General features: G+C 41.8%; 1 pseudogene; it reads left to right on the top strand.

The window, feature by feature from the left end:
* The first annotated feature begins 7,203 nt into the window (after positions 1-7,203).
* On the top strand, positions 7,204-8,663 carry LOC133049685 (endogenous retrovirus group PABLB member 1 Env polyprotein-like; annotated as a pseudogene).
* Positions 8,664-12,787: the final 4,124 nt, after the last annotated feature.

Below are 12,787 nucleotides of genomic sequence, written 5' to 3'. Positions count from 1 at the left end.
ATTTGCATGGAATATCTTTTACTACCTTTTAGCTTTCAGTCTTTACATGTCTTTAGGCCTGACGTGGATCTTGTAGACAGCATATGTATGAGTCTTGTTTTTGTATCCATTCAGCCAGTCCATGTCTTTTGGTTGGAATATTTAACCTATTTACATTTAAAATACGAATTGATACATATGTTCCTATTGGCATTTTCTTAATTTTTGTTTTTGTTTGTTTGCTTGTTTGTTTTGGCAGGTCTTTCCACTGTTTATCAGAGAAAGTCATTCCCTAGGCAGGTTGATAAAGTCATTTCCTAAGCAGGTTGATGAGCAGTCCAGGAGTCCTCAAGGAGAGAGGGGTCTGGAATTCTCAAGGAGGAAGAAAAGAGAAACTTTCTTTTCCCCCTCTATATTCCTTAGGATTATATAACAATAATGTATCCTGCTTGAGGACAATCTCTGGAAAAAAACTTCTGGCTAATTCTGTTATCTTAAAATGTAAATTATGAAAGTAGGTCTAGTGAGGTCTTTACAATCTCCAGACATTCTTTTTATTCATTGTAATAACTAATTGGAGAGTATATAACTCCATTGCTAACACTAGCAAGGGGGTACTCTTTCTGCCCCCTTCTGATGTCTATGTCAGAAGCTTTCTCTATCCCTTTTATACTTTAATAGAACTCTGTTTCACAAAAGCTCTGAGCAATCAAGCCTCATCTCTGGTCCTGGATATAATTCTTCTCCTCTGGAGCCCAAGAATCCCGGCATCTTTTCATGGCTCATCAGCAAGCAACCTTTCATCTTGAGGGCTCATCCAGGATCCTTCAGGACAAGGTAAGGATGTTTGGAGCTCTACTTCTTTGTTCTCCTAGCAAACACGTTTTCTGCTGTACTTTGCTAACTCTATGGTGTGCTTGTGTGAATGAATGACACGCCCTGCGTGAATCAAGTGAGGATCCCTGCTCTGCACTTTCCCAGTGACCTCATACAGCTTATGGCAGAAACGTGTTTGGGGTTTATACTGACCTGCCAATGCCAAGAGGCACCCAATGTCTCCTTTGGGGACTGACCAGAAATGGGCAAAGGGTGTGGACTGAACTCTCCTTTCTCGGTCAAACTTTTCAGTCTCTGACCATTTCATAACTCCTTGGTAATTAAAAGTACTAACCTAACCTGTCGGATCACAGACTTTCAAGGAACTTGTGATCTATGATGTTACCGTGTACTATGATTTAGGTCCCAAACTTGGATTGGTAGTCAGGAAGCGCCTAGCCACACTAGGAATTGAAAGTTAGGAAGTTAGATGAAGCTCTAGCTACAAGAGCATCGCTGAGGTTCAAAGTTACTCAGATTGGAACTGCATTCCCCCCTCCCCCTTTTGGTAACACTGGCTCTTAGTGGACCAGAGGAGGCTCTTATACTGGTGTGGTGACGCTTGGAAGGAACATCTCAGTTTTATGTTCGTATCGATCTTACTGTGGTCAGAAATATACTCAGGGTCGTGCACAGGCACTCAGGTGACGAATGTTTCCCCCAGTGGTCTTAGCTTGGGAGGCATTCTGGAAGGTTACTCTGGTTGCACCCCAGGTGGCATCATAGGCAAGCAAAGTTATAATGATGAGAAACTGGACGTCAGTCAGAGATGCCATCAGGTCTACCCCTGGTGCATCCCCACCCCATCTCAGTGGTAGAACTGGGAGGGATGAGTATGGCGCCTGAGTTGGTAAGGGACAGACTAAGTACAACCAGGAAAGAAAAGCTTTAGTGTAAAGTCTGTCTACATCCCCATCTAGAGAGGGAGGGATGCCTCCGGTAGAAAGATGGTGCTGTTCGCTTTTTGCTCTCTTACAGATAGGAGCTAACAATTCCAGCCTCACTCCTTTGAACTGTATCCTGAGAAACTGGGATAAATTTGATCCCCGGGACTTAAAGAAGACACACCTGGTCTTCCCATGTAATACTGCATGGCTGCAGTACCCACTGGAGGACAGCGAACGGTGGCCACTTGGAGGGTCTCTTAAGTATAATACTGTTTTACAATTAGACCGATTCTGTAGAAAACAAGGGAAATGGGTAGAAATAGCATATGTGTTGCCCTGTTTCTCTCTGTGAAATATGCCGGACTTATGTCCTAAGGGTATAGATTTGGGTGTGAAACCTTTAGCTCCCTCCTGCCTCCTACTTTGCCCCCGTACCTGGGGCTCCAAACTGGGCAAACTGGAAGTCAGAGAACTACCCCCTCCACTGCAAGAAGGCTTGCCTTGGTCTCAGTAAAAACCCAAACTAAGATTCAAACTGCTCAAGTAGAGGTCCAAATGACTCCTGTCTCAGTATGACCTCAGACTACTCTGATTTCAATAGAAACTCAGACCATTGAAGTAAGAGATTAGATGGAGGACAGGAGACAAAGAGATAAAGTAAATCAGGTTTCTCCAATCTATCCCTGGGATCATATGTGAAGAGCAGCCAGAGAGACTGAGGAACAGCCACACAAGCTGTTGCCTGTTCATGAAGCACCCATCAGGAGAAATAATCAATCTATGAGAGTTAATAAGCCCTTTTCTTATCAAGAAATACAAAGAATCAAGGAGGATCTGGGAGACTATTTAGAAGACCCAGAAAAATATATTAGAGTTTTAAAGGTGTTACTCTGCTTATGACCTTACTTGGAAGGATGTGATGTATATCTTTGGGACAAATGCTGACACCTGACTCAAAAAGTTGAGTTTTGGGAAAAGCAGTTGCTTATGGAGATGAATGGCTTGGTGATGAATCAGTAGGGAAGAGGGAGGACGAGATAGCCGCCCTCCCCACTGGGAATCAGGCAGTCCCAACTATAGAACCAGATTAGGACCATAAAACGGCTAAAGGAAGATGGGATTAGAGTCATTTTTGTCAGATGTATTCTTGAAGGACTCATGCAGGCACGTGCTAAGCCTTTAAACTATGCCAAATTGGCAAACATAGAACAGGAGGAGAAGGAAGCTCCTGGTAAATTCCCAGATAGACTGAGAAAAGCCCTTTGCAGATTCACTGAGATTGATCCTGAAAGTGAAGAGGGAAAAGTGATCTTAAAAGATAGATTTCTCACTCAGTCAGCTCCAGATATCAGCTATTAAAATGGGCGCATGGACCAAATCTGTCTTTAGATAATCTGTTACAACTGGCTGAGACAGTCTACTATGGCAGGAAATATGAGGAAAAGAAAGGCAGAAAAAGACAAAGGAACAGGCGGAAGCCCTCGCAATGACTGTAAGAACCGTTTCTAAACAGCCTGAGAAAAATGTCTAGAGGGACCCAGGTGAAAAGGGATAAGCTTGCTATTACTGTGGAAAGGAGAGCCACCTCAAATAGGATTGTCCTCAGGCATCTAAGCTGCCCCAGGCTCCATGTCAGGTCTGCAAAGGACCACACCAGAAGTGAGACTGCCCCCAGAGGCGTGGATTTCAGGGGTCAGACTCTCAAGACAATCAGGACTGAAGGTACCCAGGGGTCTCCACACAAGCTCCCATCCTAATTACACCTGAGGAACCCCAGGTATTAATAACTGTGAAGGGCCAATCCGTCCATTTTCTTTTAGACACTGGGGCGACTTTCTCTGTGCTTACTGAAGCCCCTAACCCACTTTCTTCCCCATCCGCTTCTGTAATGGGACTGTCTGGATGAGGCAAAAGGTATTACTTCAGTTCTTCTGTAAGTTGTGACTGGGACTCTGTGCTATTTTCACACAAGTTTCTGATCATGCTAGAGTCTCCCTCACCCCTTTTGGGGAGAGATATACTGAGCAAGGTGCATGCCTCTGTTTTCATGAATATGGAGTCTTCCCTTTCTCTCCCTTTAATGAAGAAAATGTAGATCCTAGAGTAAGGGCTGGCTGATGGAAAATCTGTGGGTTGAGCACAAAATGCTATTCCTGTAGTTGTCCAGCTCAAAGAACCACACTTATTTTATTTTTTATTAGTTGGAGGCTAATAATAATAATAATAAAGACTGTTACAAGAGACAAGAAAAAAAAAAAAAAAAAAAAGAACCACACTTATTTGCACATAAGGAGCAGTATCCACTGAAACCTGAGGTTAAGGAAGGGTTAAAACCCATCATCAAAAATTTAAAGAAGCAGGGACTATTAATTCCTTGTAACAGTCCATGCAACACTCCTATTTTGGGTATAAAGAAATCAAATGATAAATTGAGACTAGTTCAAGATTTATGAATAATAAATGAGGCTGTAGTTCCTTTACATCCTGTGGTGTCTAATCCTTAATATGCTGTTGTCTGAAATTCCTGAATGGGCCAAATATTTCTCAGTAATTAATTTAAAAGATGCTTTCTATTCAGTGCCTTTGGCAGAGGAACGTCAGTTTTTATTTGCCTTTGAGGACCCTACGTAGCCAGCATCTCAGTTAACCTGGACAGGTTTGCCCCAGGGATTTCATGACAGTCCTCACTTATTTTAACAAAGTTTGTCATGGGATCTACAAAGTTTTAATAGCTCCAAAATGGTGGTGTTACAATATGTAGATGATATTTTGCTCTGTGCTGAGACAGAGGAAGCTTGTTCATGAGCCTCAGATTTCTTAAACTTTCTGGCAGGCTGTGGTTACAAGGCATCAAGAGAAAAGGCTCAGCTTTGATAACAACCTGTTAGATATCTGGGCCTAATCATATCAGAAGGGACTAGAGCCATAGGCCCCGAGAATTAAACCTTTACTAAACTATCCCCTACCTATGACTTTAAGGCAATTGAGAGGATTTGGGGGAATCATGGGCTACTGTCGCATTTGGAGTCTGGGTTATGGGGAACTTGCCCAGCCTTTATATAGACTTATAGCTGAAACTCAGCAGGCCCAAACTGACAAACTGGTTTGGTCTCCAGATACTTGCAAGGTTTTCAAGGTTCTTCAGACTGCTCTCCTGCAAGCTCCTGCTTTGAGCTTTCCCACAGGGTCAGAATTTAATTTGTTGGTCACTGAAAGAAAGGGTATGGTCTTGGGAGTTTTGAGACAACCCCAAGGGCCTCACCAGCAACCTATTGCTTATCTAAGCAGAGAATTAGACATAATTTCATGTGGGTGACCCCACTGTCTCAGAGTAATTGGGGCAATGACTTTATAAACACCTGAAGCTTTAAAAATAATTAATGGATGAAATCTTACTGTATTAACTTCTCATGATGTGAGTGAAATCTTAAATTCTAAGGTTAATACTTGGATGACAGACAGTAGGCTTCTTAAATATCAGTCATTGTTGTTAGAAGGACCAGTAACTAAGCTTAACGTTTGTGGAAATAAAATCCTGACACTTTCTTTCCTGAGAAGGAAAATGAAACACCTGATCACAATTGTTCCTAATTCTTAACTTTAAACTATGCAGCTTGAGAAGATAAAATGGATACCCATTAGACAATCCTGACCTGGAAATATTTATAGAGGGCAGTTATTTTGTTTGGGGTGGAAAGTGTAAAGCTGGTTATGCCATGGTGACTGCTGAACAGGTTTTAGAAGCAAAATTTCTCCCCCAGGGAACCAGTGCTCAGTTAACGGAGCTTGTGGCTTGTGGCTCTAGAGTTAAGCAAAGGGTAGCGAGTAAATATCTACACTGATTCTAAGTATGCTTATTTTACTTTACATGCTCACGCACAATATGGAAAGAAAGGCAGTTTAAAACAGCAACAGGAGAACCTATTAAACATTTCAGAGAGATCGAGAGACTTTTAACTGCTATATATTGACCTAAAGAAGTAGAGGTTATGTATTGCAAAGGGCACAGCAGGGATGGGAGTAAAGTAGCTGAAGGTAATCAGTTAGCTGACTCTCAAGCCAAAAAAGCGGCACTTTATGAAACCCCTTCACTACAGACGCCATTGATCTGGACAGGTCCTGTGGAACAGGAAAAACCACAATATACAGTGGAAGAATTAGAAAGATATGAGAAAAGAGGAGCAAAGATTACTGATAAAGGATGGTTACAGTCCGAGGGTGGACGATTAATAATTCCTGAAAATGCTCAGTGGAAAATTCTTAAGGGTTTTATATCAGAGTTTTCATTTGGGTGCAGAAAGTACTTACCAGATGGCTTCTCATTTGTTTGAAGGTAAAAATATAATGAAAAATTTAAAGAATATTACCAAAAGGTGTGAGGTTTGTCAGAAAAATAATCCAAAGACTGGAAAGTTAGCAAAATCTGGATTACAACAAAGTGGAGAATATCCTGGAGAGGACTGGGAAATTTATTTTACTCATATGCCAAAAGCTAATGGATATTGTTGCTTACAAGTTTGGGTGGATACTTTTACTGGATGGATTGAGGCTTTTCCCTGTCATAGTGAACAGGCTAAGGAGGTTATAAAGATTTTAATCCCTGAAATTATCCCCAGGTTTGGGCTGCCATGGAGCCTTCAGAGTGACAATGGCTCTGCCTTTAAAGCTGCTGTAATTCAGGGGGTATCTAAAGCTCTAGAAATAGAATATCACTTACACTGTTCCTAGAAATCCCAATCCTCAGGAAAGGTTGAAAAGGCTAATGACATTATCAAAAGACATCTGCACAAATTAACTCAAAAGATGCAGGGCAGTTGGATTAAAGTTCTACCCATAGTTTTAATGAAGGCTCCTAATGCTCCCCCCACCCCCCCACCCCCCCACCCCCCCACCCCCCGCCAAAAGGAGGGACTGTCCCTCTTTGAATGTATTTATGGAAGGCCTTTCTTATGCACAGACATTGTTATAGACCCTGAAGCCTTGGAATTAACAAATTATGTAACTCAGCTCTCAGCTTTTCAACAGGCATTAATGGAACTCCAGGAGATGACTCCTGACCCAGGCTCTGAGTCAAGCAAACCTCTATTTGAGCCAGGAACCGAAGTCTTGATAAAAAATTGGGTTCTAGGGGCCAGTCCCTTGAGCCCCTCTAAGCTAAGCTAAGCTAAGTCACTTCAGTTGTGTCCAACTCTGTGTGACCCCATAGACGGCAGCCCACCAGGCTCCCCCATCCCTGGGATTCTCCAGGCAAGAGTACTGGAGTGGGGTACCATTGCCTTCTCCATTGAGTCCCTCAAGGAAGGCCCTTACCAGGTTATTCTTTCTTCTCCCACAGCTGTCAAAGTGCCAGGAATTGATTTGTGGGTACATCACACTTGAGTTAAGAGGTGGCACCCTGACCAGAAATAAGTGGTGTCATTTTATGTCTTTACTTTCTATGCTCTGACTTTGTACTTTTCAGATGGGCCTGATAATCTCTGTGAGCCTACTTCTGCTGACTCCAAAAATCCTGAGTCTGCCACTTGATCCTCAAGACAACGCCTTCCTGTCTTGGGCTCACTCCTACGCTGCATTCCACAATCGGTCTAACTGAGAGGTCTGCAGAGTGCTCCCCTCTTCATCAGTGGAAGGCTTCCCGCGGTAGACATCTCCACTTCAAGGAAAAGACTTTCTCCAAGTCTGAAAATGCCTTCGACAACAATCGCATGTGATGACTCCTCTTAAACTGATGACATCTAATAACCGTAAGATGGACTTGTGCAACACTTTGTACTTTAACCATGGCCATAAGGTGACTTTTACTTTTGATTATACATTGTCTCAGTTTAATGGTTATGTCACTACGCATAAGGTAAATGGGTCTAGATCTAATGGTTTTTTACCTGATGTCTATCAATTATGGGATGGGGTTATATGGTTAACTCCTGAAAAAAGGACATCTAATATCTACTGCCCCTATATACTGGGAACAAATAGAGCCATCCCCAGAAGTTAGTCAACAACTTAATTATAATGATTGGGAACACGGGATTTTTGCCTCAGGAAATATGCAGTGTGATGATTCTCATGCTTTCCAACCCCAGTTCAGGTCCTTCCTTTGCCTGGCCAGGCATAGATTGGGACTGGATATCTCAGTCAGCTGGCTTGCTCCAAATGGGACCTATTGGATATGTGGCTCTTACCTGTGGACATGGCTTCCCCCTGGTTGGATAGGGAGATGCACCCTAAGTCTAGCTTTTACTCATGGCTTTATGTTATCAGAGTTTCCAAAAAAAGTGTGCTAATTTACCACACCTTAAAACTCGGTGGGCAAGGTCTGTATTTCACTGATATGATTATTTGGCTGCAGTATTTGTTCCCTCTCTGGGAACTACAGATATTATGCTGCGAGTGGATGCTTTAACTAATTTTACTCAACAGGCATTATAAGATTCTCAAAAAAACTATTTCAGCTCTTAATGCCGAATAAGCACAATTTAGAAAGGTGGTCTTACAAAACAGATTGGCTCTAGATATTCTGACAGCTGCACAAGGAGGGACTTGTGCCATTATTCATACCCAATGCTGTACACATATACCTGATATGAGGACTAATGTTACCCACTTTACTAAACATATGAACCAGATGATTGAGGCTATGGATACTCCTGAAGCCTCAATTACCTCACTTTGGGAGGTGTTAACTAGTTCACCATTGTGGAAAACTATCTTAATTACAATAATTCTAATTGTTCTGTTTTTGCTGTTTGCTCCCTGCATCTGTAACTGTGTAATTGGATTTGTTTCTAGTCGCATGAAAGCTTTTATGTTACAAATGGTTGTCCAAGCCCTACGAGTGCCACAGCCTCCTCCAACTTGGGGCCCCTGGATCAGAGACTCTCAATACGAGGGTTAGGAGAATATGGTACCTCAACAATTTAGGGACCATGCCCCTCACCAGCAGGAAGCATTTATGGAATGAAAACAACACCCCTTTCCCTCGGCAACATAAATCTCCTAAAAGAAAAAGGGAGGAATCAGAGAGCCATTTCCAAGGCAGCTTGATAAGAAGTCCAGGGGTCCCCAAGGAGAGAGGGGTCTGGAATTCTCAAGGAGGAAGAAAGGACAAACATTTTTCCCCTCTACATTTCTTAGGATTATATAACAATAATGTATCCTGCTTGAGGACAGTTCAGTTCAGTTCAGTCGCTCAGTCATGTCCGACTCTTTGTGACCCCATGAACCGCAGCACGCCAGACCTCCCTGTCCATCACCAACTCCTGGAGTCCACCCAAACCCATGTCCATCGAGCTGGTGATTTCTACCCATCAAGTGGCCAAAATATTGGAGTTTCAGCTTCAGCATCAATCCTTCCAATGAATATTCAGGGCTGAATTCCTTTAGGATGGACTGGTTGGATCACCTTGCAGGCCAAGGGACTCTCAAGAGCCTTCTTCAACATCACAGTTCAAAAGCATCGATTCTTCTGCCTTCAGCTTTCTTTATAGTCCAACTCTCACATCCATACATGACCACTGGAAAAACCATAGCCTTGACTAGATGGACCTTTGTTAGCAAAGTAATGTCTCTGCTTTTTAACATGCTGTCTAGTTTGGTCATAACTTTCCTTCCAAGAAGTAAGCATCTTTTAATTTCATGGCTGCAATCACCATCTGCAGTGACTTTGGAGTCCCCAGAATAAAGTCTGCCACTGTTTCCACTGTTCCCCATCTATTTCCCATGAAGTGATGGGGCTGGATGCCGTGATCTTAGTTTTCTGAATGTTAAGCTTTAAGCCAACTTTTATACCCTCCTCTTTCACTTTCATCAAGAGGCTCTTTAGTTCTTCTTCACTTTCTGCCATAAAAGTGGTGTCAGCTGCATATCAAGAGTCTTCTCCTAATAAAACTCTATTTCACAAAAGCTCTGAGTGATAAAGCCTCGTTTCTGGCCCCTGATTGAATTCTTCTCCTCCAGAGGCCAAGGATCCTGGCATCTTTTCATGGTTCAGCAATAACCTTTCACATCCATGCCTCCACTGGAGACTCCTGGACACCCACAGCCATGTCTAGCTCACTTGCTTGTAGAGTCACTGCTCTTTTCCCCTGGGTCTTGGTGCACAAAAATATTTTGTTTGTGCCCTCCAAGAATCTGTTTCCCCTGTCCTTTGGAAGTTCTGTAATCAAATCCCACTGGCCTTCAAAGTCAAATTCTCTGGAGGTTCTTATTCCCTTTGCTGGACCCCCAAGTGGGAAAATATATTGTAGGCTGTAGAACTTTTGCATGAGTGCAAGAACTTCTTTGGTATAATTGTTCTCCAGTTGGGAAAAGAGTACATCTAATCTATATATTGTCACCTTGTTTACTTAACTTATATGCAGAGTACATCATATGAAATGCCAGGCTGGATGAAGTACAAGCTGGAATCAACATTGCCAGGAGATATATAAATAACCTAGATACACAGGAAACATCACCCTTATGGCAGAAAGCAAAGAGGAATTAAAGAGCTTCTTGTTGGAAGTGAAAGAGGAGAATGAAAAAGCTGGCTTAAAACTCAACATTCAAAAAAAAAAAAAAAAATAAGATCATGGCCTCTGGTCCCATCACTTCATAGCAAATAGATGGGGAAACAATGATAGATTATTTTCTTGGGTTCCAAAATCATCATGGATGGTGACTACAGCCATGAAATTAAACAACTCTCGCTCCTTGGAAGAAAAGCTATGATCAAACTAGACAGCATATTAAAAAGTAGAGACATTACTTTGCCAACAAAGGTCCATCTAGTCAAAGCTATGATTTTTTTCCAGTAGTCATGCATGGATGTGGGAGTTGGACCATAAGGAAGGCTGAGCACCGAAGAACTAATGTTTTTGAACTGTGGTGCTGAAGAAGACTCTTGAGAGTCTCTTGTAATGCAAGGAGATCAAACCAGTCAATCTTAAGGGAAATCAACTCTGAATACTCATTGGAAGCACTCATGCTAAAGCTGAAGCTGCAGTATTTTGGTCCCCTGATGTGAATAGTTGACTCATTGGAAAAGTCCCTGATGCTGGGGAAGATCGACAGCAAAAGGAGAAAAGGGCATCAGAAGATGAGATTGTTGGATGACATCACCAATGCAATGGATGTGAATTTGGGTAAACTTCAAGAGATGGTGAGGGACAGGTGGCCTGGTGTGCTGCAGTCCATTGGGTTGCAAAGAACTGGACACGACTGGGTGACTGAACAGTAGTAACAATAATTTTACTTATTGTACATATAGATGAGTTTAACACCTCATATTTTATCCTTATAGTAGCTTTATGAGTGATTGATCTACCTCTTTTATTCATATTTGCCTTTACCAATTGGAATTTTTTCCTCCCTAAATTTTGTATTTGTAATTGTGCTTTTTTTTTTTTTTTTTCTGCTTAGTGAAATCCCTTAAAATATTTCCTATAAAGCTGGTTAGTATTGCTGAACTCTTTAGCTTTAGCTTTTATGTAAAATTATTTATCTCCCTTTATATCTTAGTGATAATTTTGTAGAGTAGAATATTCTTTAAGGATATTGTCATTTTAGCACAGGAATATACTGCACCATTCCTTTCCTGCAACATTTCTATTGAAAAGTCAGTTGACAGCCTCAGTCAGTTCAACTCAGTTGCTCAGTTGTGTCCTACTGTTTGTGACCCCATGAAATGCAGCACTCCAGGCTTCCCTGTCCATCACCAACACCCTTAGCTTGCTCAAACTCATGTCCATTGAGTCAGTGATGTCATCCAACCATCTCATCCTTTGTCCTCCCTTTCTCCTTCTGCTTTCAATCTTTCCCAGAATCAGGTTTTTTTCCAGTGAGTCAGTTCTTATTATCAGGTGGCCAAAGTATTAAAGTTTCAGCTTCAGCATCAGTCCTTCCAATGAATATTCAGGACTTATTTCCTTTAGGATTGACTGGTTGGATCTCCTTGCAGTCCAAGGGACTCTCAAGAGTCTTCTCCAACACCGCAGTTCAAAAGCATCAATTCTTTGGTGCTCAGCTTTCTTTATAGTCCAACTCACATCCATACATGACTTCTGGAAAAACCATGGCTTTGACTAGATGAACCTTTGGCAGCAAAGTAATGTCTCTGCTTTTTAAAATGCTGTCTAGGTTGGTCATAGCTTTTCTTCCAAGAAGCAAGCGTCTTTTAATTTCATGGCTGCAGTCATCATCTGCAGTGATTTTTGGAGAGTCTCGGGATAGTTCGTTTGTAGATAACTAGTTGCTTTTATGGGAGAAGGACATGTCAGCCCACTCCAGTACTCTTGCCTGGAAAATCCCATAGACAGAGGAGCCTGGTAGGCTACAGTCCATGGGGTCGTGAAAAGTTGGACACAACTGAGCGACTTCACTTTCACTTTTCACTTTCATGCATTGGAGAAGGAATTGGCAAGCCACTCCAGTGTTCTTGCCTGGAGAATCCCAGGGACGAAGGAACCTGGTGGTGGGCTGCTGTCCATGGGGTCGCACTGAGTCAGACACGACTGAAGTGACTTAGCAGCAGCAGCAGCAGCAGTTGTTTTTATTTTGTTGCTTTTAATATTCACTCTATATCTTTAACCTTTGCTGCTTTATCAAGTGTCTCAGTGTGGACCTCTTTGGGTTTCTTGCTTGGGACTCTGAATCTTGGCCCTGGATAGTTGCTTCTTTTTCCAATTTGGTGAATTGGAAATTTTTAGCTATTCTTCCTTCAAAAGAAGTCTCTATTCTTTTCTCCCTGTCTGTTCCTTCTGGGACTCATAATATGAATCTTATTTGCTTGATATTGTTTCAGAGGTCTGTTTATAAATTCTCTCTTTTTTTGTTTTTTTCCATTTAGCTTGGTTGCCTTCCATTACTGTCTTCTAATTCCCTAACCTATTTGTCTGTGTCATTTGTTCTTTTGATGATTACTTCTACTGTATTTTTTATTTCACTTATACTCTTTAGTTCTGTTTGGCTCTTTTTTATATTTTCTAACTCTTTGTAAAGATTCTTATTATGTTTATCTATTCTTACCTTGATTTCATTGAACACCTTGAACCCTTTATCAAGTAGAC

The sequence above is a fragment of the Dama dama genome, chromosome 30 (genome assembly GCF_033118175.1).
Source record: "Dama dama isolate Ldn47 chromosome 30, ASM3311817v1, whole genome shotgun sequence".
NCBI classification, from domain to species: domain Eukaryota; kingdom Metazoa; phylum Chordata; class Mammalia; order Artiodactyla; family Cervidae; genus Dama; species Dama dama.
Note: the sequence above shows the minus strand (reverse complement) of the source record. Positions and strands in the feature narration are given on the sequence as shown.